Here is a 25504-nt window from a genome sequence, read left to right as displayed (position 1 = left end):
TTTTTTTTTTTTTAAATCGCTTTATTCATTTTCCATACGCAACACTTAACATCAACACTCGACATGTGCCACTGTATACATATCATCTGACAGGTGATAAATTACAACATGAGGGAGGAGGAGAGGGCCACCAGAAAAATAGGTCCAATAGCTTCAGTCTCATTTAGCAATGCAGTGCGAGACATCCATGTGCAGATATAAAATTCAAAAGAAGCAGGAAAACCCCTTCTTCTCAGCCTTCGTATAATACAATAACGGAGGATACCAATGTCCCATGGTCCACGCCTTTTTCATAAATAGTATGTGTTTTTTAAACAGCACTTTATCCGCTTCCTGTGCTTTAAGGAGATTGTTGCATGTAATGCATTAGTTACTGCATGTATGTATGGTTGGTGATAAGTCACTCTTGGATGGATGACCCATTACTCCCCAGGGGCCCATTACGCTTTGTGTTCCTACACACAACCATGGCCCCTTGTACTCACCTACTATTTGCCGTTTCAGCTAAAGTAATGATATATGGTTGTGTTGCCTAATATGTGCAGTGTTACTGTACGAGGGGTGGGTGTAGCGTGGTGCGAACAGAATTAAAACAAGTCGGGATGTAAAAGGGTTTTTAGTTGAAACTTTATTTTTCTTCTGTATGCCTCCTTTATACACTCTGTTAGGTTCAGTCCTTAATCCTTCTTATATTTGACGTCGATTCTTCTCTTCTTTTCAGGTGGGTCTTCCGGGGGTCTGGTCTGTGTTGTCTCCTCCGAGATGAAGATCCAACATGGTCTGGTTGGCCAAGGAGGGGGAACGCCAAAAAGAAAAAGAAAGGTAAGTTGAATATTTCTGCACTATTGATCTGGGTTAGAAAGGGCGAGGTGTGGGCAGGTGTGAGGAATGTTGGGGTAACCACCAACCATACAAGCTCTCACCCAAAAGTGTTGTGCGCTCAGTTTCCAGTGACTTCCAAAGGCGCATAAATAACACAGAAAGAAAGAATAAATAACTAAAAAAAAACAATAATCAGACCGCGATAGGAGGACTGTTGCCTTCACAGTTTGCCTGGTGTCTTGGTATGGTGGGTTAGTGGGAAAACATGGGTCCGGTCAAAGGAAGAAGCAGAGAGGGGAGCAAGGGAAAAAGGAAAAGAAAAGAAAAAAAAAACAACCTCGTTCCAAAACTTATACTAAAAGATGAGATAGGCTTTTTCTCTCAGCAACGACAAACTATTACCAAAGGAGAAAAGAAAATGTATATATATACATTTGTTCCAGGCGAGCTTTCTTCTCTTGCCCTCCTCGCTCCCTGGTATGGCCGGAGACGACCCGTCTAGACCCTTCCACCTCCCTACCGAGGATTGCCAGGTAGTGGTTATGGAGGCAGGAACGTACCTGCCCTAGCCACGCCCTTCCAGGGACTTGGCGGGCGATGAGTTCTCTAGGGGCCTCCGTGCCCGTCTCTGCTTTCCTCCTTGCCCGCGTCGGTTGTCCGTCTTTTGTTGTTGAGGAAACCCGGACATCTGGGTTTCCTATCTCTTCCGGTTCCTCCCAATCGTGGCCCCCGGGGCACCCTTCGGCCAACCAGCCAGGGCCGCGAGTAGCCGGACGGAGAGCCACCCGGCTACAGTTACCTTAGAAAAATCAAGGAGAACGAATGTCATCTTTGGCTTCGAGTTGGGTTATAACATTATCCCAAAACCCCAGCCCTTTAATCATTATGCCCCTGTCAATGAGGGAGTGAAGTGTTTGTGCTTCAGCTCTTGCCCACTTTAACAAGTCACCCAGCCAGCTGCGCGTAGTTGGTGCTCCAGGTGCGTTCCATCGCATTGCTATGAGGCGTTTGAATAGTACAAATGCTAGATCCACACACCTATGTATTTGCCTAACTTTTTTCGATCTGGGGCGTATTCCCAATAGGCAGGATTCCGGCATGGTATGTAATGTGTGACCAACCAATTCCCCTGTCAAGGAGGTGATATCATGCCAGGTCCTCTGTATGGGTGGGCAAGTCCATACCATGTGGTAGAAAGTGGCATCAAGTTCCCCACAATGTGGACAGACATAATTAGTGTGGGGGGACATGTGATGAAGGCTGTGAGGTGAAAGGTAGGTTTGATACAGGTAGTTAAATTGACTTAAACAAAATCTGGAGTTCCGCGACACCTCCCTCATCATTTGAATCACTGTAGACCATGCAGGTTGTGTTAGTGGTTCATGGAGGACCCTACCCCATCGCACCTGAACCACCTCCTGCTCTGAATTGAGGCTCCCCAGTAGAGAGCAATACAACTGGGATACAGTGTGTTTGCGTCCTATGACAGACAATATGGTATGTAATATGAGTGAGGACGGGGGTTCCGCTTCTCTGCTTTGCCAAACGTTATGTATTAGCTGTTTCAACGTGCTGTAGGTTAGAAATTGACCTGGACCTATTCCGTTCGTTCCATCTATTTCCGTGTACATCATGATGCAACCTTCCTTGAATAGGTCACCAATGGTGTGGATTCCCAGTTCTAACCATGGTTCTAAAGTGTGTTGTGCTTGTAATTTCCTCGTGCCTGGGATATCTGGCAGCGGAATCTTAGGTGAATATGGTGGAATTAAATCTTTCGTACGTATATAACCATTCCAACACGTGCAAGCCACTTCCATCAGATTATTTCCATGTAAAGGAGGAATCATGTGATCTAGTAACCATACAAGTGCACTGATCCTGCCCAGACTGTCCTGTACTGCCAATGTCTCCACATTTGGGGACTTCTTTAACCACTGAAGTGGCCATTGCAGCTGTGCTGCAGCATAGTATAATTTGTAATTCGGCATGCCTAAGCCCCCCGCGCTTAAGGCTGATGTGTTACAGTGAGTGCAATTTGCCGATGATCGTTTCCCCATATTAAACTTAGCATCAAGCCATTCAAGGTTTAGAAGAAGGAGCGAGGTATAACCAATGATAGTGCACTGAAGAAATACAGCTGTCTGGGGAGTATTATCATCTTCGAGATAGCCACTCGTCCTAAGGGCGACAGTGGCAGTGACCCCCAAAATTGTAAGGATCCCTTAATCGTACGCATTGTGCATCCCAGATTACCCTCCAATAGATTCTTTTGTATGGTAGATTTGGATACCAAGATACGTAAAAGTGGAGTGGCACCATTGAAGCCTATAGAGCGGGAGGGCAGGCTGTGAATTTTCCAAAACCGGGGTGAGCGGGAACAGGCAGGATTTTGACCAATTTGCATGCAATCTGGAGAGTTCCCCAAAATGATGCAGTAAGTTTAATAGCTCCGGAAGAGATGATGTACAGTTACGTAAATATATTAACACATCATCAGCATAAAGAGAGGCTTTGGGGGTCATTACGACCCCAGCGGTCGACGATAATGTGGAGGTAAGTACCACCAACAGGCTGGCGGTACTTACCGCCACATTATGATATTGGCGGGTTGGCTGATGCCAACCCGCCAATGTACCACTCTGACCGCCACTGTGGTAACAGCCGCCGGGCTGGAGATATCCATCTGTAGCCCGGCAGCCTCCAATGTGCTGCCTGCGGGATTATGACCCGCCTACTGCCATGGTTTTTGTGGCATTCGTAACACCACCAGAACCATGGCAGTAGGTCATATCAGTGACAGGGAATTCCTTCCCTGTCACTGATAGGGGTCTCCCCCCTACCTCTCCAGATACCCCCACCTCTCCAAACTCTCTCCCCACCCCCCTACCTCCACGCCCCTCCTTCACACTTACACACACACACACACGCATACACACACTCATCATTCACACATACATACACACATGCATACGTCCAATCACACACACATCCACACACACTTCCAAACATACACGCAGACACGCATTCACATTTTACAACATACACGCACTTACACGTCCGTACATGCACACACGCATTCAACACTCAAAACACACCTGCATTCACGCATACACATACATTCACAGCCCCCCCCACACACAACACCCCCCACCCTCCTCCCCTGTCCTGTCCTGTCCTCCGGCAGGAGACAGGACGGGACGCTGCTACCGCCAGCAGCGCCCGCCAGCAGAACATGAATGTGTCATTATACGGCTGGCGGCGTTCTACTGGCGTGGCGCTGCTGGTGGTAGCAGCGCCACCATACCGCCATCCGCCAGTATGGCCACAGCCGGATTTCTGCCATTCTTGTGGTGGAAATCTGGCTGTGGTCATAATATGAAAGATGGTTGGTAGCCATGGCGACGGCTTTTTGGCGGCCATCGCTGCGGCGGTAGGCGGTTTTTACCAAAATGAGGGCCTATATATTGTTTGTCACTGTCAGATATCCCCCATTGTTGCGCTCGTGATCGGAGCTGAGCCGCTAGTGGTTCAATTGCCAACGCGAATAGCAGGGGTGACAAGGGGCACCCCTGTCTGGTGCCACAACAAATAGTGAAACATTGGGATATGATTTAACTTGTTTTAACGCAGGCACTGGGGTTGGAATATAATATACTGATCCATCTTAAAAATCCTTGCCCAAAACCCATTCTGCGTAAAGCTTCTTGTAGGAAAGGCCACCCTCGGGTATCAAAGGCCTTTTCGATGTCCAGTGATTCCGCTTTTCTATCATGTTCCCCTTTTGGAGTGTTCGTCATTAATCAAAAGAGTTATCTAATGTTTAGGAAGGTAATCCGTCCTGGAATGAAACCTGATTGGTCTACATGGACAAAATGCGTCATCAACTGAAGCAACCGGTTTGCAAGGACCTTGCCTAATAACTTGCATTCCAATTTAAGCAGTGATAGAGGCCTATAAGATCTTTCATCTAGGGAGTCTCGGCCTAGTTGGGTAAAACCACAATCACTGCTTCACGTTGTGAGTCTGTGAGTTGCCCCACGTTTGTGTTTCTTGTAGCACTTCCAGGAATGGTTTAGTCAACTTCGTAGCAAACATTGCATAATATTCCACCGGTAGCCCATCTATGCCGTGAGTCTTACTGCGGGCCAATTGACATAACACTGTTTGGATCTCATCAGTCACTATAGGTGCATCCAGATTGAGTAAGGTGAGCAAGGGTGTGTGAATCAAAAAAATCTGCTAATTGTGTAGCTGGGGGATCCGATCTTGCTGCATAGAGCGTACTATGATAATGTCTAAAGGCATCAGTTATGGCCTTTTGGGTATTGACCACAATTCCTGTGTCAAGCTTTATTGCCCCAGTGTGTGCGCGGTGTTCCGTGCTCCGTGTCAACCACGCCAGCAGTTAGCCAGAGCAAATATGTGCACAGCAGGCCAGGGCACACCAAAACAAATTCTGTGTGGTTGATCCAAGTTAGAGTCGAAGTCCAAGGAATAACTGAAAACCGGACATTTATTGATGAATGCACCAGTGTGGTCAATATTCAGGTCAAAGACCACATGTGATACAAATAATCTACAAAACAGCCAACAGCTGACACATGTTTTGTCTCCTAGACTTTGTCAAGGCTGTGGGATAAATATATAATATATACATATTGGTAACATGGAACATAAACATCTTCCATAACTACACATACTGTTTATTAAAATTAAAGACTAAACCAAGTAACCCAATGTGACTAAACAACTGGCATGAGAAAGTATGAACATGTGTTACTACTAGTAGAATAGAGCAAAAGTGACGGGATGAGAACCGTGCGTATTCATCAAAGTATACAAGAAAAAGTGCAGTGTTCAAGCACAGGAGAAAGTAAAATATAATTAATAATATTATTAAAGTGCCGAAAACCTAATATCCTGTAATATGAACGCACTAATATGCAAACATACAAGTGACCAATTACGCAAACATTCCATGCATGTAGGAAACAACAAGAAAGTGTGTGTGCGATAGTAAAACACAGGCGGCCATCCAATGTAAAGAAATAACAGAAAAACAGATAAACAAAAGATCATATACCTTCAGAATATAGATATAAAGAATGGGAGTTCCATGAAAAGCGTATCTGAAATACAGCCTCCAAGAGGATCAATGCAATCTAGAAAGATGAAGGCAATGGCAGGCCATGATAAGCCTGAAAGGGAAGAATAAACAAGAAGAGACACTAAAATTAGCGAACAAAAAGCGGCCCAAAACTGTTTAAAAAAACTGCGTACATTACAGCATTGAATGGATGGGACAGTAGTAATACTGGTAAGGTAGGGAATTCAAAACGAGCCATAGTCTCAAAGGGTCAGTGGGGTGGAGTACAAAGATGCACGTGTGGGGCCAAACTAAGGCAGTGAAAACGAGGTAAGCAAAATCCGACAACGTAAAACTGGCATGAGTCCATCACTGTCATCTGAGTTAAGTAAAGCAACTAAACTGGGTAGTCAAACCAAAATTAAGGCGCAAGCCTGTGTATCAGGACGAGCTTCAAACCAATAAATGTCAAATACATAGGACGATCTGAAAAACACAGGTCCAGTTTGTTGCTGGAAAGCATTGGATGATAGAGTATTACCGCCAAGTTTGCCACATATTAAAACACCCGTCAAAAGGATCAGCTCTGCTTAAATAATAAAATTAAGCAGCGCGTATAAAATTCAGCAAAGGGAAATTGCTGAGCATCACGGCGTTTGTTATTATTAATAAATGCCCAGGTTGTAACTAGCAGTAAATGACAACCGGAGCGTTAAGCAAACGGATGTGTTCTTACCCGAGATTGAAGTATAGAGCTGTGCCCGAGGCGTCGGAAAGCCGAATGAACGCCACTCACTCGTAGAGGCTTACTGGAAGTAGGTACACGTGAATGAAAATAAAAAACGGACTAGCAAACGGAAGAAGACACGGAGATAAACATGGGGGCCATTTTGAAAAAGAAAAGACAAAGCATAAATGTGCACAAGAGAACCACGTTGAATGTTAAAGAAGATATATAGATATCATGTATAGACCATAAGCGCAAATGATATACAGATAGAGCTTATCACCCATAAGAGAAAGAAAACACCACAACTACACATTGTATGTAAAATACGTAAATACAAAAATTTGAATATCAAGCTACATAACACAATGAATAATAAGTTGTCAACAAATTGCACAATTTGCATGTGTTGTGAACACAATGGACTTGCCATGTCACAGTACAAGGAAAAAACATACAAATGTGGATTATATCACCATGTGAATCATATACGTGACGAGTGGGATGGGGGTATTATAGAAAAGTGTGCAGGTCCTTGTCAATGTTAATACCCTCCTCAACTGCTCTAAGTCTAATAATCCAACTGCTTTCCAAACGTCTTAGCAAGAGAGTCCTGTTGCCACCTCTGGGTAGTGGATTCACCACATCGATACCATGTGCGTGAATGCCTAAGACTTCCCGCTGTCCATGGTTAGAATTGTAATGTACCGCAAAGGGATAGTTGACATTATTGTTGCGGATGGCTCTGATGTGTTCCTGTAATCTCTCCTTAAGTGGTCGAATGGTGCTTCCCACGTAAATGCAATTGCAGATACAGATCAAACAGTAAACGACAAATTTGGTGTTACAGTTAATAAACTTGTTTATCCTGTAAATAACCGGCGTGTTGTATTGAAAATTCACCATTTTATCTTTAATTTAACAGCACATGTTGCAATGTCCACATTTGTGTGAGCGCCACGGTGGTGTGGGTAACCAGGTGTCTTTTGGGTCTGGTGGAAAAAAACTGTGACAAAGGTACTTGCGTAGGGCAGGTCCTCTACTGTAAGTGATGCTGGGATTAGAAGGGAGACTCTTCTTAAGATGCCCATCTGCTAGCAAGAATGACCAGTGTCTCTGGAAGATTTTGTATATGTGTGAGCTTAGTGCATTATAAGGAGTAATGAAGGAGAGGGGTCTAAATGACTTTTTCGTGGTGGATGGAACCAAAAGATCAGATCTATTGACATGGTTAATTCTCTTGTTAGCTTGGAGCAGAATATTGTGGGGGTAACCCCTACGTGTAAAACGTGCATTCATTTGTTTCAATTCATCCAGAAAAACAGTGTCCTCACTACAGTTCCTCCTATTCCTAGTAAGTTCCCCATAGGGTATTGCATTGATTTGAGAGATGGGATGCGAACTCTTGGCATGTAGGATGGAGTTGCATGCCGTTGGTTTCCTAAATAACTTGGAGCAGATTTTGTCCCCCTTGATGTATAAGGTGAGATCTAGGAAGTTAACTTGGGACATACTGTGTTCCCCGGACAGAGTTATGTTAAAAGTATTGGTGTTAAGATGTTGTAAAAAGCGCCCAAGTAAGTCAAGGCTGCCCGACCAGAACAAAATGACATCATCAATATATCTACCCCAATATAGAATGTGTTGGGTCAAATCTGGTGAGCATTCCCTCCATATGTGTGACAATTTGTAAAAGCCCATGTAAAGGTTGGCAAATGATGGGGAAAATTTTGCCCCCATTGCAACCCCTTGGATTTGTCTGAACCATGTTCCGATATGGACAAAAATATTGTTGTCCAAAACCAATTTAATTAGGTCCATGAGCATATTAGAATGTTAAAAAAAAGAAGCATCACGAGTATCTAAGAATAGTTGAATGGCAACCAGGCCAATATCTCTCGGTATGCATGTGTAGAGTGAGGTGACATCCAGAGTAACTAAAAAATGTCCCTCTGTCCACTCGAAGTCACTTAATTTGCTGAGAAGGTCTTTAGTGTCCCTTATATATGACGGAAGGTTGATAACAAAGGGTTGTAGGAATAGGTCAATGTATTCAGAAATTCTCTCTGTGGGGGAGCCTATACCCGAAATGATCGGTCTGCCGGGAGGAAAAGGACCTGATTTGTGTATTTTGGGAAAGATATAAATACAAGGGGCAGTCTGGGTAGGATTGAACAAATATTTGAATTCCAAATCTGTAATGAGGCATCTGTCCCTCCAATGGATTAGTCTTTGTTGTACACATTCATTGACATCCCTCAGTGGGTTGTGTGATTAGGCCAAGTATGCATTGGTGTCATTGAGTTGACGGTCTATTTCACCAATGTAATCTATTTTGTTCATAAGAACAATATTGCCCCCCTTATTGGCTTCTTTAATGATTATGTTTTTCATGCTGGTAAGGGCATGGAGGGCTTCTCTTTCGGGACCAGTGATGTTGTGTATGATGTTTTTGCGACCCGCACAATATTGATCTTCTAACCTGTATAGGTCAGAAGTGACACCTTTGTAGAAAATATCAATCACATTATCACTTGCTAGACTGGGTGTAAATTTGGAAGAGGTTTTGAGACCACTATCAATGTTAGAATATGGGTCAATGTCAAGGTCAGATAGGATCTCCATCAGGGACGGAGAGAAATCCGACGTATGTTCCAAAGAAAGTAAGGTTTGAATATCTTTTATGTCCTTGATGGCCAAATTCTTAACTGGGTATTTACCAGAGCAATCGCCCTTTGCATGTGCCCTAGCGATGTAATGTCAATAATCATAGATGCGCAGGCGCTTGTCTATCTCATTATGCCATGCACGTTGTTCGCGGAGAACATCGGGATCCGAAGAGCCCTCTGCTACTGCGAGTTCCGCTTTATGCATGTCTGTCTCCACTGCGGCTAGGTCTCGCATCAGCACGGGTCGTACTCCTCCTACGGTCATGAGGCAATGTCTACGCACCACCACTTTATGAGCGTCCCACTCCACAGCACGTGTCGTGGCTGTCACTCCATTTAGGGCAAAGTAATTGGAGATGCAATCGAGCACTTCCTTGCGGAAGGGAGGATCTGCCAACATGTTGGGCTGTAGCCGCCAGGTAGGCACAGAGGTGTGTGGCCTGCCCCAGTCCATGCTGGCCCTCAATGGGCAGTGGTCTGACAACGTCTTAGCCAAGTAGTCCACCCTCAAAGTATTATGGGCCAAACCGGTAGGGCTTAAAATCAAATCTATACGAGCATGTAACGCATGGACTGGGGAGTAGAAATATTCTTGATCCTGGGGATATAAGAGGCGCCATATGTCATGGAGCCCCCGCTCCAACATCCACTGACGCAATTCACCTGCCATTGTACAGCTGGGAGTGACCACCGATGGCAGGTGAGATTTGTCTATATCCACATTTGGTATGCAGTTAAAATCGACCCCCCCATATGCGATCAGCCGTTGGGTCCTGGAAAAGTGTAGGTGTAATTGACTTCAGGAAATCCCCCTCTTTTGAGTTGGGGCATGTATTCCAGCTATGGAGAGGGAATAGCCATCTAGGGAGCCCTCCAGCAGCACATATCTGCCGTCCCTATCCATTGTTGAGAGTTCAACTACATAGGGAACCTCTGAAGCCACCCATATCAATACCCCTTTGGCAAATGCTGATGTGGCTGTACCATGCAGCATACTCCGCCATTTGGTTCTAATGTTATGTAGGTCTCTATCTGTGAGATGCATTTCTTGCAGGATCGCTATGTGGGTATTGTGACACTTTAAGTACGCATGTACCCTATTGCGCTTGCTGGGGGGGCCATACCTCTAACATTCCACGTTACTATATTATAGCTGTGTGCCTGCATGTGTACGTAAATATGTTCTGCGACATGTGGGCTGTCGTTTCGTGATCTCCTGCCATAGCCCCACTAGTAACAATGGGGCCATTGGATACCTGTCCCCCATCCATAATTCCCCTTCCTTGCCGCCACTCATCATCAGTGTCGTAACCTTTGCTATATAAGAAAAACAACAAACAGTGTGTAACCCATCAGGGCTACCGCCAACAGGGCCAGAACAACCCATTAACAAGTGCGCACAACAGGTGCAGTTAAGGACAATACTCTGAAAAGTGTCCATTCGGAGGTCTACTCTGGGTAGGGAGTGGTGGTATGAGAATCAGCATCCTGTCCCTATCAGCCCCCCCCAATAACAGCAGTGTCCACACCCGTCTTGACCCAGTGGCTGATGATGTGTACCCCTAGGTCGCCATTTTCTTCATGGAGACAACACATAGGTGAGCAAGTGTGGTAGCCGGCCGAGGAGCAGAGCCATCCATATCGACTCATCGAACACAAGACCTAGGCCCCACGGCCAGGCTTCTGAAGGTGTGTTTGTCCTTATTCGCAGTGTAGTAACCAAGTGGCAGTTTCCGAAGCTTACGAATGAAGCTAAAGGTCCGTGGCGTTACCTCCGGGACCAGCGGCAAGGGAACTGTGGAGTCACTGGTGCAACCCATTGATGAATCAGAATTCGATACTTTAGCATTGTGGAGGGCAGCATATGGGTTGGATGTAAGTTGGGTCGCTTCAAGTAGTGCCTGCGCTTGGCACACAGCTTCCTGTGTCCTGGAGGGGCGCATCTTGCTGCTGGTACTCTTTTTGCATCAGGGTTGGGGTGTCAGCCATGTTTTCTCTTGGGGTCCTCACTATGCGGTTCAACCAAGCCCTTGGCATGTACCCACGTCCACACATTTTCAGGTGATAGGAAAATATGAGTCCTCCCCTCATCCACCACTCGCAAGCGTGCTGGAAAAAGCAGGGAATAGGCAGTGTTACATTTGCGTAGAAGCTGTTCAATCTTTATGTACGAAGTACGTTTGCATTGCACCTCCATTGTGTAGTCAGAATACGCTGTGATGGTGGTATTTTCGAACTTCCAAGGGCCCTGTGTGCGAAACTTTGAAGTATCAAGTCACGGTCTCTGAAGTTGAAGAGACGAGCTAATAACTGCCTAGGTGGGGCTCCAGACCTCAGCGGCCTTCCTGGAATCCGGTGTGCTCCTTCAATAGAGAAGAAAAGCGGTACATTGTTTCCTAACACCATGCTCTTCAACCATTGTTCCATGAATAATTTAGCATTAGGTTTCTTCCCCTGTTCCAGAAATCCTAGGAATTGAATTTTATTCCTCTGTGAACGTCCCTCTGCATCTTCTGCTCTTCGTTACAGGAGAGAGACCTCTGCCTTCAGCTGCGACACCTGGTTCTGAATGTCTTTGTACCACAGCTAAAGAGGACTCATTTTCAGACACCTTTTTGGCTAGTTTACGATGCTCTACTCAAAGCCGATTAACCTCCTGTGCCACTGAGCCTATTTTCACTTCTAGAGTTGTTTTGGTGTCCAGCACTGCCTGAAGAAGCTTATCAAATTGAGCAGAATGTACCTGTAAGGTCTCATTCATCTGTTGGAGGGTCACCACATTATTCTTGGGGGTGGCAGACAGAAGAGGCATTGTTCCCGCAGCCAGTGGTAGCAACCTTGCATTCTTTGATTTGACCATGAGTGCAGCCGCTTAAGTGGGTGCACCCGCCAGTGTGCAATTCCCCCTTCGTATACTCTAAATGAACAGGTGCATATGAACAAGGACCAATCACGTGCCTATAGCAAGAGGGCCATTGCCCCTCCCTCGCCTTGACTTCTCACTCTCCACTTGACAAAGTTCAATTAGTTTGTTTAGGAGTAGCCTTCTTGAATACCCCAGAGCAGGCCACAATTACCAGGCCCTCAGTAGCATTTTGGGTGTTTTGGGTCGTCACAGTTTACTATCAGGCCCTTTGATCCGATCTTGCGAGTGGGCAGTTCTTGATTACAGACCCTACTACCACCGAGCCATAACATTCATCCTGGCCAAAGGGGCCAGGAGCCCCCCCATTACCACCTCCAGCACGCCAGTGCAGTGTTCGCTGTAGCAAGAAAGTGCACAGCTCCCCTCCCTCAGGGCTTCACCGGTTGAATATGGGCCCTTCAGGACCTTGCCAGGGGTTCTCCAAAATGTCAAAGGGAGGGCCTCCTCCTCAGTCACTGGGGGAGGCCCTCGGCTGTGATTGCACGCTCACCTTCTGTCCAGATCTCAGAGAGCTCAGCCCGACCCGCAGTGCCGGAGTGTGCTCTCTGTAGCGTTTCTCCTGTCACTCGGGCTGCCCGGGGGCTGCGAAGCTCCTCCAGTCTGCCAAGCGCCCTCCTCACCGCTGCATCTCGTGCCACCGGCCGCAGCAGTCGCATCTTCCCTCGATCGCCGCACTCACTCTGGTATGACGGACAGTGGCGTGTCGCGCCCCTTCAGTCTGCCCAGCACCAGTACAGGTCGCATCAGGGTCCGCCTCCTTCTTCCGATCGGCCGCACAGGCCACACAGCCCTTAGATACACCGGCTGTCACCAGGGGGTGAAACGGTACCCCTCGTCTCCGTTCCACATACCCGAGACTGTTGGAATCGCAGTTCCAGCATCTGGGTGGGTCCGTGTGGGGTGTTACAGCAGGATTACTTAGGGGCTGGGAGCAGAGCTCTTCAATAGCATCTGCACCGGTCTTGGCCATGCCCCCTGGAATGTAAAGCACCTCCAGGCTGCGCACAGAGGGACAGTCTGTGGCATGCCCACTACTCCTGAACTTAGTAACTTTATCATGTTGCAACAGAGTAATGTCACGATTGAAGATTTGCCGCCTGCAGACAAATCTTTGACCAATGTGGAAAATAGGGAAGGGAGTACCATGTCAACCCACAATACAGTTGCAATGGCATATGTTTTCATTAGTTTGCAGTGGGTCTATCCACCACAGCTTGAAAGTGTGCCAGTTCTGCAGGGCAAAAACATGATTTACTGACTCACTGAGTGTCTGCACAAGCATGGCCCACATACTTTCTGCCCCCCAAAGGGTACCCAAACTAAGGGCCTGATTTAGAATTTGGCAGATGGGTTACTCCACCACAACAGTGATGGATATTGTAATTGTATTGTAATCGTATTTATATAGCGCCTACTACCCCTGACGAGGCGTCGAAGCGCTTTTCGATGAGTAGCACGCTACTCCGGAACCCAACAAGAATTAGTGATGGATTAGTATAGTTTAATAATGAGTACAGTTTTAGTATTATTATGAGTTAATTTGAGCCACAGATATGAGAGTTTGTTAGTTAGATTGACTGGAGTAATGGAGGGGTGGAGGAGGAAAGAAATCCAGAAATGTTAATTGGGAGTATATCCTTCATTTACTCAACCCAAAGGCTTGGGATGAATAAAGGGGGGCGGAGGGGGAAGAGTATGTGGAAGGGTTAGGGAGAGCATAGTAGCAGGGTGAGATGAATGCAGGAGAATTTACTAGGGTTGTGTGGGAGGTCACAGAGGTAGAGTGAGGTTTGGTGAGTTAGATGTGGAGGTGGAGGGAAGAGCTTAGGCAGAGATATTTAGGAGATGAAAGTGATAGAAGGGATGAGTCAGAGTGAGAATGGAGGATAGTTTGATAGAGACATGACATAAGAGTGATGAGTAGATAAGTGTGATAAGATGAGAGCAGGAATTCATAGATATCTAGTATAACAACCCAAAACCAGGAGCCATGCAATGATCCACGAACATGCCAAGCACAGAAACAACATATACACATACATACACATATATATATAGTCACACACACACATAAATACACACACATATGCACATACAATACATAATTAGAATCATGGGTAAAAAAATACTTAGTCAGACAGGTTTAAAGAGTGTGTGTGTATTTTATTGTTATGACAGTAGCAATACATATTTTCCAAAGAAACTATAAATAAATAGAAATATACATATAATCTGAAAAAAAATATTTATCCACATAGACATATGCAGTTCATAGTTGTTTGAAAAAGGTGGTTATGAAGGAAAGAGCCAACTCTTGAGTAGTTTTCTGAAGACAAAGTTATCTGTGGCTCTTATAGTTGGGGGGTAATGAATTCCATAGTTTGGCTGCTTGGACGGAGAAGGATGTACCACCTATAGTCTTTTTCTTGTATGGTGGTGTTCTAAGGCGGGGTGCCAGTCTTGAGCGGAGGGTTCTTTGTTGGATGTATTTGGTAATTTTCTTTCTGATAAAAAGCGGTCCTGTTCCATGTATAGCTTTGTGGGTGATACAAAGCAGCTTGAAAGTGCATCGTCTTGCAATGGGTAACCAGTCTAGTGCTCTCAAGGCAGGGGAGATGTGGGCTTGCGGCTTTATATGTAGTAGTAGCCTGGCTGCGGAATTCTGGATACGTTGTAGTTTTTTCATAACAGATAGAGATGATCCATGGTAGAGGCTATTGGCATAATCCAGTTTGGATAGTACAAGCGAGATAGTAGCTTGCACCTTGTGTGGAAATCCGAGGTGGGGGAAGATGCGTCGTAAAGTCTTTAAGGTGATGAAGCTTGTGCGTGCTAATTTGTCTACTTGGGCATTCATAGTTAGCTTGGAATCCATGGTGATTCCTAGGTTTTTCACTTCCTTGGATAATTGAGGAGGTGGTCTGAGATCGTCAGGCCAGACGCAGAGAGGGTCATAATTTTTCCATTCACCACATATGAGTATTTCTGTTTTGGAGGTATTTAGTTTGAGATGGCTCCAGGTCATCCACTGATCAACGGCTCTGAGGCAACTGAAGATTTGTGAGTTTTCAATGTTTTTGGGGTCTTCTAATTTAAGTAGTATTTGTGTGTCATCTGCATAGTTGTAGCATGTGAGATGGAAATCATTGATCAGTTCTGGTAAAGATATCATGTAGATGTTGAAAAGCAAAGGTGAGATGATTGACCCTTGGAGGACCCCTGCTTTTGTGAGGTAGGTTTCGGACGAGAAGGGGGGCGAGTGGATGATATTCGCTCTTTTTTGGAGATAGGAAGTAATCCAGTCGAGAGCAATCCCTTGTATGCCGGCTTCGTGGAGTCTTTGAGTTAGGGTGTCATGGTCAACCGTATCAAAGGCAGCTGAGAGGTCCAAGAGAAGTAGTGCAGCAACTCCATTTCGGTCGACTGTGTTTTTAAGATCGTCCCAGATGGCCATGAGTGCTGATTCAGTGCTTCTTCCTGGGCGGAATCCAGTTTGGAAGTCTGAAAGTATAGAATTGTCTTCAATGAATTGTGACATCTGGGCGAATGCTGCTCTTTCTATCAATTTGCCCAGGAAAGGTCCATTTGTGATTGGTCTGTAGTTGTTGGGGTCTTGCGGGTCTAGGTTTGTTTTCTGTCCGCCAAGTTCTTAATCAGGCCCTAAGTGTCTTGTGCTATTGAGTCCTGGCCATCTACTTGTAACATGGCATACCATATGTACTCCTTTGTCACAAAGAAAGCAACTCCTGGCCGTGAAAATCGTGAGACAAAGAAGTGCCATTGAGAAACCTTGCTTCTCCAGCTGGTAGATTGGATGAAGGAATTTGCAGGGGAAGTGTTGTAAGCAATGGAATGCATGCTGTTGTTTGTCAAGAGGATGGCAGCAGTTGAGAGTTGTTGATTGGGTTTCATCACAAAATACAGTATTGGTCCTGGGAGGGAAAATGACTAGGCAGCGCACATGCACTACTAAAACCTCTGCATTCCGAATGCCCCAAGGGAAGGGGACAGTGTGATATGATCCCTGACAGTAAACAGGCATGCCAGAAAAGTTGAGAGTGCCCATGGACCTAGGTACTCTACAATATCTCAGATATGAAAGGTTGAAAGTGCACTTAGATATGAGAAAGTGACATTGATAAATACTTCTGAAAAGTTGGCAGGGTGCTAAGCTCAGAAAGAATGTGCAGGACTTCACATGGCTGAGTGATCCATTAACCCCTTAGCTTCTGGGCCTTTTCCTCCCCCCAGTGCTGAGCCCTTTTTTGGCTATTTGGGGTAGTTCGCGCTTAGGCTTTCATAACTTTTTGTCCACATCAGCTATCCATGCCAAATTTGCATCCTTTTATTTACAACATCCTAGGGATTCTAAAGATACCCAGAGTTTGTGGGTTCCCCTGGAGAAGATCAAGAAACTAGCCAAAATACAGCTAAAAGTTAGTTTTTTCCAGAACAATTGGAAAAGGGTTGCAGAAGAAAGCACGTGGTTTTTTTTCCTGAAAATGGCATCAACAAAGGGTTTGCGGTGCTAAAATCACAATCTTCCCAGCTTTCAGGAACAGGCAGACTTGAATCAGAAAACCACATTTTTCAACACAATTTTGGCTTTTTACTGGGACATAACCCATTTTTACTATTTTTGGTGCTTTTAGCCTCCTTCCAGTTGGGTACAGAAATGGGCATGAAACCAATGCTTGATCCAGGACAGCTAAACATTTCTAAAAAGGTGATAAAATTCTGAATTCAGCAAGGGGTCATTTGTGTAGATCCTACAAGGTTTTCCTACAGAAAATAACAGCTGAAATAAAAAAATATTGAAATTGAGGTGAAAACAAACCAGCCATTTTTCTCCACGTTTGACTCTGTAACTTTTTGCCCACGGTGTCATATTTTCAAAAGTAATATACCGTTATGTCTGCTGGGCTATACTGGTTGCGGGTATATATAGGGCTTGTAGGTTCATCAAGAACCCTAGGTACCCAGAGCCAATAAAGGAGCTGCACCTTGCAATGGGTTTTCATTGTATTCCGGGTGAACAGCATTTTATTTGGTGAAATATAAAGAGTGAAAAATAGGTATCAAGGAAACCTTTGTATTTCCAAAATGCACACAAGATAAGGTGTTGAGAAGCAGTGGTTAGTTATACATCTCTGAATTCTGGGGTGCCCATACTAGCATGTGAAATACAGGGCATTTCTCAAAAAGACGTATTTTTTACACACTGTCTTACATTTGGAAGGAACAAATGTAGAGACAAGGGGTAAAAACACTTGTTCTGCTATTCTGTGTTCCCCCAAGTCTTCCTATACAAATGGTACCTCACTTGCATGAGTAGGCCTAATGCCCGCAACAGGAAATGCAACATGAAAACATCAAATTTTTACATTGAAATCTGACATGATTTTTGGAAAGTGCCTAGCTGTGGATTTTGGCTTCTAGCTCAGCCTGCACCTAGGGAAACCTACCAAACTTGTGCATGTTTGAAAACTAGACACCTGGGGGAATCCAGGATGGGGTGACTTGTGCGGCTCTCACCAGGTTCTGTTACCCAGAATCCTTTGCAAACCTCAAAATTTGGCAAAAAAACACTTTTCCCTCAGTTTTTGGTGCTACAAAGTTCTGGAATCTGAGAGCAGCTGCAAACCTCTTTCCACCCAGCATTCCCTCAAGTCTCCCGATAAAAGTGGTACCTCACTTGTGTGGGTAAACCTAGTGCCCGACAGGAAATGCTCCAAAACACAAAGTGGACACATCACATTTTTCCGAAGAAAACTGACGTATTTTTTACAAAGAGCCTAGTTGTGGATTTTGGCCTCCTACTCAGCCGGCACCTAAAGAATTTTAGAAAACATATATATTTTTAGAAACTAGACAGCTAAGGGAATTCAGAATGATGTGACTTGTGGGGCTCTCACCAGGTTCTGTTACCCAGAATCCTATGCAAACCTCAAAATTTGGCAAACAAACACTTTTTCCTCACATTTCGGTGATGGAAAGTTCTGGAATCTGAGAAGAGCCACAAACTACCTTCCACTCAGCGTTCCCCCAAGTCTCCCGATAAAAATGGTACCTCACTTGTGTGGGTAGGCCTAGTTCCCGCGATAGGAAATGCCCCAAAACACAACATGGACACATCACATTTTCCAGAAGAAAACAAACCTATTTTTTGTAAAGTGCCTAGCTGTGGTCTTTGGCCTCTAGCTCAGCCGGCACCTAGGGAAAACTAGCAAACCTATACATTTTTAAAAACTAGACATCTAGGGGAATTTAGAATGAGGTGACCTGTGGGGCTCTCACCAGGTTCTGTTACCCAGAATCCTATGCAAACCTCAAAATGTGGCAAAAAAACACTTTTTCCTCACATTTCGGTGATGGAAAGTTCTGGAATCTGAGAAGAGCCACAAACTACCTTCCACCCACCATTCCCCCACGTCTCCCGATAAAAATGGTACCTCACTTGTGTGGGGAGGCCAAGTTCTCGCAACAGGAAACGCCCCAAAACACAACATGGACACATCAAAGTTTTACATTGAAAACTGATGTGTTTTTTGGAAAGGGCCTAGCTGTGGATTTTGGTCTCTAGCTCAGCCGGTACCTAGGAAAACCTACCAAACCTGTGCATTTTTTAAAACTAGACACCTAGGGGAACGCAGGATGGGGTAACTTGTGGCACTCTCACCAGTTTCTGTTACCCAGAATCCTTTGCAAACCTCAATATTTGGCAAAAAAAACACTTTCCCCCTCACATTTCGGTGATAGAAAGTTCTGGAATCTGAGACGAGCCACAAATTTCCTTCTACCCACCATTCCCCCAAGTCTCCAGATAAAAATAGTACCTCACTTGTGTGGGTAGGCTTAGTGCCCGCACCAGGAATAGATCACACAACGGTCAATGTTGGTCCTCACATGAGGGAAACTGTTGACCCTGGGGTGATCCATTCCTGATGCAGGCACTAGGTACAGGCACTCAAGTAAGGTAGCATTTCTATCAGGACAAGTGGAGAAACACTGGGTGGTAGGAATTTTATGGATCCCAGCATATTCCTGTAGTTTGTGTGACACAAATGCAAGATAAAAATGAGTTTTTATCCAACATTTCACCTTTGCAGGGTATTATGGGTAAGAAAACTTGGCGGAATCCACAAAAGTCACACCTCTGTGTACTCCCCCGGATGTCTAGTTTCCAGAAATGTCTGGGTTTGGTAGGTTTCCCTTTACGGCCGCCAAGACCAGGACCAAAAACTCAGGTGCCTGCCTTACAAAACCAGATTGTTTTGTGATAGATAATTTTGATGTCTCCACAATACGATGCAGTGGTGCAATTTGGGGCTGAACTAAATTGAGGAGCTCCCAAGAGAGCACTCTCTCTGCTCTTGCTGCCGCATGCACCTCCTCTCTGCGTTGGGCTAACCCTCTATTGTCCCGCTACACAGACTGTGCTTGTGAAGGGACAGCAGGACTGTCCTCATCACCTCCCTCATAATCAATGGAAGAGGAGTTATTGAATGGGACTCCGACGACTGAAAAATCAGTCCCCCATCAGATGCTATCTCAATATCTGCTGTCTCTGATCCTACGTCAGAACTGTCCTCTATAACCCGAGTGAGGGCTTGAGCAGCAGTCATCCAACGAGATACCATCTCTGCTACTGGCTAAACTGTTGCTCTAAAACACTAGCCTACGTAGACAGTCACAGAATTGCTGGTGTGTGTGTGATACATGCAACACTAGACGTCACCTTACCTTCGCTTCTTCCCTCAATCAGCACGTTCTTTCAAGACACTCAAAGAAAGACACACTACTACTTCACCTTGTCACATACCAATCGTCACAGTCTTTAGCGCCTGTAGCGCCCAGTCCAACAATCATTATTGGTGCTCCCATGACCTCCTCCTCGGATTCCCTCACTACCACCCTGCAAAAGTGCCCTTCATCTCTCCATAGCCCACCCCGCACATACATTTCATTTGTATTATAGCACATGTAATGGCTGACTTTACTAATCTACTCAGCTATTTACATAAAATACAGATTTGATCTTTACAGTAGGCATATAAACCTTCTGCGCTACTTTATGGTATCAAAATTGCCACTAGAAAAAAGTCAGATCCTTTTGTAGCAGAAACATAATCACAAAACTTACTTTTTTATTGCTGCCTAAAAGCTGCAGTTGAAAGTGTCAGTTGAAGTATGTGCATTGCTTTGAAGACGTAAGCTGCAACTGCAAGAGAAGTGGTGGCAAATATATATATATATATATATATATATATATATATATATATATATATATATACATATATAGATTTCTACATACATAGAGATCACTTTTATATGTGGGTGTGGTTTCCTGGGGGCTGATCACAGCCCCTAGGGATACCACACATGCGTTAACAAAGGTGAATGCTATATATATATATATATATATATATATATATATATACTTATCTATATAAAGACATCTATGTAGATGTATCTATCTATCTTTATAGATTGATATATCTACATAGATATGTTTATATATGGATCTATGTATACATATATAGCTCTATATGTTTTTTAATAGCTGTATGGTTTCCTTGGGGGCATAGTTGCCACCAGGGAAACCATACAACTATTTTAAAAAAGTATTGCCCTCACAGGGGGTCGCCCTGCTCACAGGCAACCCCCTGTAAAAATTTTATTTTTCTAATTTATTTAAGGCGAGGAGCTCAGAGGTAAACCTACCTTTTTAAAATATGCCCCTGGGGGGGGGGGCCCGTTTTCCAATCGGGTCGACCCCCCCCAAGTGAAATCCCTGGTGTCTAGTGGGGGTTTCCTGGCCCTCGATCGCAGCGGTTCAGGAAGGCCTCGTTTGAAAGGGGAGAGTCTCCCCTTTCAAACAAGGCCTTCCCGAACGTTGGGAAGGCCGTCTGGGGCTGGTTTCCCCACCGGAGCAGGAAGCGGCTGCAAGGCTGTTTACTGCTCCGGTAGAGAAAACAGATAGTGACGTCAGCGTGCCTCGCGGCGCAACGTCACAAAGGGGTGGGTGGGGGGTCGGGGGTGACACAAAAGATTATCCGTGTCTCCTGGGGTATTTTTTGACACAAAAGCAGCGCAAACTTACAAAATACATTTGTGTCAAAAAAAGATGCAAATACGGCGCTACAAAAGTATAAATATGTCACTTAGGGGGTCATTACAACCCTGGCGGTCTTTGACCGCCAGGGCTGTTTTGGAGGAAACACCGCCAACAGGCTGGCGGTGCTTCCAGGGGGATTACGACTGTGGCGGCGCTGCCAAGGGGATTACAAGTCCCCTTCCCGCCAGCCTTTTCATGGCGGTTTGAACCGCCATGAAAAGGCTAGCGGGAAGGGGAATCGCGGGGCCCCCTGCCACGGCCCCATGGAGCTTTTGTAGACAGTGAAAAGCTCGACGGGTGCAACTGCACCTGTCGCACAGCCGCAACACCGCCGGCTCCATTTGGAGCCGGCTCCTGTGTTGCGTCCGTGATCCCCGCTGGGCCGGCGGGTGGAAACCAGGTTTCCGCACCGCCGGCCCAGCGGGGATCTCATAATAGACCCCGCTGGAGTGTGGCTGCATTGGCGGCCGCCCAGCGGTTCAAACTTGGCGGGCGGCCGCAGCTGCCAGCCAAGGTTGTAATGAGGGCCTTAGTCTTTTTCTTGAAGATTTTTCTCACTGGGACGAAGTCACCAATCTGATAGAACTCCCTGGAGCCCTCTTCGGATACGCGTCGCAGGAGACCTCAGTGAAGAATTCTACCTTCGGACTTTAATGATTTTTTGGGATGGAAATCTTAATCGGGCCGAAGTTGAAATTGGATCTGAAGTCCCTGGAGCTCTCCTCGGATACACTGCACGGGAAGTCCCAGTCAACTTTTTATGTTTGGACTTTGCCACTTTTTTGGAGCTTTTTCTCTCCGTCGGATGACCCTCCACAACGAGCCGATTTCAAGTCGACGTCGTCGAATTGCCATTCCAGGAGCACCCGATGAAATCCTGGAAGTCTGGGGCTCCGGAGCATTTCAGTAGGACAAGCCTGCAAGTCAGGCCTGGGTCGTGGTCAATGTAAGCCGGCTTGACTCACGACCTTGAGTCGGTCCCTTTATGGAGATTTTTACCAAACGTTCCCCAAATTTCTCCAAACTTCTAGATCTTCTTACAGAAGGTTTTGAAGGTCCTCTAGGATTCCACAGTTCACCCCAAGGTTCCAGAAGCTCTGAGTTACTCCTTGAGGGGTTAGGATTCTAACTCCCAGAATGCGTCTGGCTCAAACTCAAAAATGACCACTGGACAGTGGTCCGCTGGTCAGTTTCTTCAGGATTTCATGCAGGGAACTCTAGTTAGCTATTTTCTACCTGTAGCAAACAGGGAGTCCCTTCTTGAAACAGTTGAAGCCAGGCAAAGCTCTTTTTGTGATGAAGCCGATGTGTACAGCAGGTCAAGTCCTTCAGAGTGCAGTGTCCAGATGCAGGTCAGGGATCCAGCAGGGAAGTCCTTCTTCTTCTTGACTTGTTCCTGGTAGTGATCTGAGGAGTGGGTTCAGCTCTGGCATATTTATTCTTGCTCTTGGGGTGGAAATCGTCCAATCACAGGCAGGCCACCACCTTCTTGGATGACCACTTCCTGGGAAGTGTGGCAAAAATCTATCACAGGGAGCAACATTCTTTAAAAATCCAAAATGGCAACAATTCAAATTTGGAGGTTGTGTCTGGCTGAGTCCACCCACTGGTGTGGCTAAAATTCCTTAACACACCCCTTTCCTGCCCTCTCCTAATCTAATCACGGGAGCACCTGGTTGTCTGGGTTTCAAGAAATGAGGGAGCTCTTGAGCTGCTCCAAATGTCCTTCCCTCCTTTGAAGACCAGTTTGACTGATCTCCCCCATCCTGTTTCACCATCTGCGGAGGCAGATCATCTCCCCCAGGCACTTCCTTTGTCATCAGCCCATGCCACTTCACACCTCATCAAGGCAGCCTGGCCAGGATGCCAGAGGCTGGCCAATCAGAGAAGGGCACTACAGAGCTGAAGTTGGCAACTTTCAGGTAGAGTTCTAAAACTTTCCTGAACTAGTTATATTAAATTCAACAATGGCAAGTTGTTGAATTTATTAAAACAATCAGTTTATACCAACCTTCAAATATCTAGCTCATTTTTAGACTTTAGTAATTAAAAATAAAGTCTCCCCATGTTAGCGTATGAAGGCCATTCACTACAAAGAAGGAAAAACGAATTTGTCTGTTTCCCCTCACCAGGGCTTATAAAACATATTTTATAAGGTCCCTGTTTATAGTTACACTGCACTGAACCCTGGGGGCACTTAGGGCACATCTAAGAGGTGACTTATATGTACAAATAAGGTAGTTTAAGTCTTTGGAAGTACTTTTAATTCCAAAGTCGAATTTTAAGGAAACTTTTATTTAAAAGCAGCCAGCAAGGCAGGCCTGCCTTTAGAATGATGCCAGGCACCTCAGCAGTGCACCTACTGGTGCACTGCCTATGCTGGGATCCCTAAACCTACATGCGCTACCCTATACCAGGGCAGTATAGGTAGGTTAATATTGCCAATTATAATTTGCCTAATTTGCATATCCACTTTACACAATACACTGGTCCTAGGACTGGTTAGCAGTACCCAGAGCACAGCCAAGAGTCAGTAACCACCAGTATCTGTCCAAAACGTTTGGGGGTGACCAGGGCAAAAATGGAGGACTTTCCTACAGCAGGCGTTGCATGACTGTTGAGCAACATTGTGCAAAGCTGCCTGCAATATGTTAAGAATAGTCACCAAAATGCCAGAGCAGGCATTACACAGGAATGGGCATCATCATTTAAACCAACAGACCAATGACTGATCCTCACATTGGCACACTCATTCACTAAATCTTTCTCTCCCTTTGTCTCACACACGCACATGTACAATCTAACTGCTCAGTAAACAAGCCCATTTACTTATAAAATAGCCAGATGTGCTTGTATTGACAATGCTTATTTCATTTTCACATGACCTATGAAAACATTAATCAACAACAGAAGGTTAGCCCTTCCAACATTTTATTTTCTTGTATGCAGTAACGTGCGCTTTTCAGGGTGGTGCCTGGCTCACTTTTACGCCGACAATCAGTGCCTCTCGTTGCCTTTGAACTTACTGATTTTATATGTTTTTAGCTCTTTCGCCCCTTTATGTTAGTTTGTTTTTATTTGCTAGTACTTGTATAGGACAAGGGTGCTTGCTCAATACAAAAAGGGTTGCTGCACCCCGGTTCTGTTATTTTGACCTCACTTTTTTGCTGAGGAGCGCTTTGGACACGCCTCCCTTTCCCACCCTAGATGTTGGCCTACAAAAGCTGCCAAACTGCGCATTGGGGCAGCAGACATGCACCCTGGGCACACTGCTGGCACCCCAAAGGCAAGCCCGTTTGCCCCTGTCCATGCTCGGATGGCACTCGGCACCAGCCATTCTGCCCGTTTGCTGCCAGAACACAGATGCTCTTCTCCGTATACCAGACAAGCCCTACTCACATTGCGTCCCCATGGTGGGAACTGTTGCTGCGACTTGTTTGACCCCTGGACGATGTTCGTTGTTTGACTTGCCCCATCTGCTCCTTAACATTTCTCAATTACAAAGTTAGCACATTTAGAAGAGCGGAACAGCCTTCACCTAAACTTATGTCTACCCATCATATGCTTCGCAGTACATTAATTAATGCCAAATCACGTATTAAAAATAAGATAATTTTTTTTAAATTTCTTCAAGGACATAATATAGACCTCGCCTTGGTCACTGAAACCTGGGCTGATGAGTTTTCTGGCCCTGATTTAGTTTTGGCCATTCTAGAGGGTTGTTAATTGTTTAAACTAGACCGTAAAGGAAGAGAGGTGGCGGCCTACCTTTAGTTTATCAAAATCATCGAGCTAGCAGTTTCTCTGCCGCAGTCCTCTCCACAGAATACGAGGCTTTGAATTTCAAGTTCATTCTTAACAACCATGCCTCTTTTCATGGCTTGCTAATCTACAGACCGCCACGCCCTAGGTCTGCTCTCTTACACAGCTTCTGCCAATTGCTGCAGGACAAGGCCGATGCTGCTGATTTCATGGTTCTCGGAATTTTAATTTCACTTGGAGAATAAGGAAGACAGTTATTCTGAAGGTTTGCTAGATTTAATGAATAGTCTTGGAATGACTCAACTGGTGACTGTTCTGTCCCATTCAGCTAGGCACATGCTAGAGGGCATTTTTTTCCGATAATACCTCTTTATCCTTTTCAGAAGTTCTA

The 25504-nt window shown here is 45.3% G+C and overlaps 1 long non-coding RNA gene across 1 annotated transcript; it reads right to left on the bottom strand.

Annotated features, from left to right (window-relative positions):
- Positions 1-410: 410 nt before the first annotated feature.
- LOC138294216 (uncharacterized) lies at positions 411-25176 on the bottom strand. Its single transcript, XR_011203277.1, has 3 exons — positions 25120-25176; positions 1383-1621; positions 411-780 (listed from the first exon to the last, which is right to left on the bottom strand). It is a non-coding gene; the product is annotated as an uncharacterized lncRNA (long non-coding RNA).
- Between the last annotated feature and the right edge of the window lie 328 nt (positions 25177-25504).

The sequence above is a fragment of the Pleurodeles waltl genome, chromosome 4_2 (assembly GCF_031143425.1).
Source record: "Pleurodeles waltl isolate 20211129_DDA chromosome 4_2, aPleWal1.hap1.20221129, whole genome shotgun sequence".
NCBI lineage: Eukaryota > Metazoa > Chordata > Amphibia > Caudata > Salamandridae > Pleurodeles > Pleurodeles waltl.
This window is presented reverse-complemented; position numbering and strand designations above follow the sequence as displayed.